At 58.8% G+C, this 2,216-nt stretch overlaps 1 protein-coding gene across 1 annotated transcript in view; it reads right to left on the bottom strand.

The window, feature by feature from the left end:
* The window catches only part of THEG (theg spermatid protein), a 14,675-nt gene that overhangs the window by 8,235 nt on the left and 4,224 nt on the right, over positions 1–2,216 (bottom strand). The window lies entirely within an intron of this gene.

The raw sequence follows: 2,216 nt of genomic DNA, 5'->3' as shown, positions 1-2,216 counted from the left end.
GTGTGTGAGCAGCCTGGCCGGCCTCAGGGAGGGGTGTGTGCACATGTTTCCCAGCTCCTCTGTGTGTGTGTGTGTGTGTGTGTGTGTGTGTGTGTGTGTGTGAGAGCAGCCTGGCCGGCCTCAGGGAGGGGTGTGTGCACATGTGTTTCCCAGCTCCTCCGTTTCTGGCGTTAAGATGACCTGGGACAGTGGGGGGTTTTGAAAGCGCCTCCCGGAAGTGATTCATAAAGAGCCCCTAAGAGTTGTCACGCACAGAGCCACCGCCCCCCAGGTTGTCCCCGTCCACTCCCTGCTGTGACGGCAGCTCCTCCCGGGCCTTCTCCACACACCCATCATCAAGCGCTGGGTGAGGACTTGGACCCAGGGCATCAAAGTGTTTGTCCTGAGCTTGCCATGCACAGCTGGGGAAAGGGAAGCACACTCGGCCCACGGGGCCTGCGCCTTCTAGAACCAGGTCTCAGTTCTGCCTCCGCCCAGACATCACGCCGCATTTCACGGATTCTGAGGCAGGGTGACCACACGGGGACAGGTGTAGGGTCGGGAGGCGGCTGGTGAGCGCGCGGCCAACGGCAGGAGTCACGGCTGCACCTGGCTCCCGTGTGCTTGGACGCAGCTCACACAGTCACCTCCATCGAGTCACGTGCACGGCTGCTCCCACAAGAGTTAAGTGTTTGGTTTTTTTTCAGACGGAGTCTCGCTCTGTCCCCAGGCTGGAGTGCAGTGGCGCGATCTCGGCTCACCGCAACCTCCGCCGCCTGGGTTCAAGCGATTCTCCTGCCTCAGCCTCCCGAGTAGCTGGGACTACAGGTGTGAGCCACCGCGCCCGGCCAGGAGTTAGATTTGATGGTGTTTTAAATTGTCTTCAGATTACAAAATGATTCGGTGTTAAAAAGTTATTGTGCACAGCCGGGCGTGGTGGCTCACGCCTGTAATCCCAGCACTTTGGGAGGCCGAGGCGGGTGGATCAAGAGGTCAAGAGATCGAGACCATCCTGGTCAACATGGTGAAACCCCGTCTCTACTAAAAATACAGAAAATTAGCTGGGCATGGTGGTGCGTGCCTGTAATCCCAGCTACTCAGGAGGCTGAGGCAGGAGAATTGCCTGAACCCAGGAGGCGGAGGTTGCGGTGAGCCGAGATCGCGCCATTGCACTCCAGCCTGGGTGACAAGAGCGAAACTCCGTCTCAAAAAAAAAAAAAGTTATTGTGCACAAATACAGGTGTGAAACAGTGCATGAGACTCCATCAGCATCTCTGAGCGAAAAGTGGGTCAGGACAGCTGGACACGCTTCCGCCGTGTCCTTCAGTGGCTTTCCTTCACACACTGTGTGAAGATTGGTGGTTCTAGGTTGGGCCTAAAAAACTAAAGATCACTTCTAGGCCGAGAGAGGTGGCTCACGCCTGTCATCCCAGCACTTTGGGAGGCCGAGGCAGGAGGATCACAAGGTCAAGAGATCGAGACCATCCTGGCCAACACGGTGAAAACCCGTCTCTACTAAAAACACAAAAATTAGCCGGGCGTGGTGGTGCGCGCCTGTAGTCCCGGCTACTCGGGAGACTGAGGCAGGAGAATCACTTGAGCCCGGGAGGCGGAGGTTGCGGTGAGCCGAGATTGCACCACGGCGCTCCAGCCTGGCGACAAGAGTTCTGACCCCAGAGTGAGACTCTGTCTCAAAAAAAAAGAACGCTTTTAACAAGCACTTGGGCTCTAAGCGATAAGAAAGAATTTTGTACGTAAAATAATGTGTCTTACAATTTCTACGTTTTCGAGTAAACAACATACAGTCACAACGGTGGTAACAGCATCTGAGCACGTGCAGCACCGGCACTGCGAGCCCCGTTCACAGGGGGCCTCCACGCCGGCCTTCCACAGCCGGGAATGCGGCTGCCGGGGGCCCAGCAGCCTGGGGGCAGGAAAAGGGCCAGCCCCATCCCAACGCAGGCTGTCTAGGGCTAGACCTGGACCCTCCCCCACCTCTGCGCCCGGACAGGGGAGGATAAGGCATTTCTGCCAAGCTGTGCCCTCAGACCCTCACCCGGCCCCCTCCCCCCCCTGCCAAGCTGTGCCCCCAGACCCTCCCCCGGCCCCCTCCCCCGGCCCCCTCCCCCACCTGCCAAGCAGTGTCCTCAGACCCTCACCCGGCCCCCTCCCCACCTGCCAAGCTCTGCCCTCAGACCCTCACCCAGCCCCCTCCCCCACCTGCCAAGCTGTGCCCT

The sequence above is a fragment of the Sapajus apella genome, unplaced genomic scaffold (genome assembly GCF_009761245.1).
Source record: "Sapajus apella isolate SASKATOON/1434 unplaced genomic scaffold, GSC_monkey_1.0 scaffold280, whole genome shotgun sequence".
Classification (NCBI taxonomy): Eukaryota; Metazoa; Chordata; class Mammalia; order Primates; family Cebidae; genus Sapajus; species Sapajus apella.
This window is presented reverse-complemented; position numbering and strand designations above follow the sequence as displayed.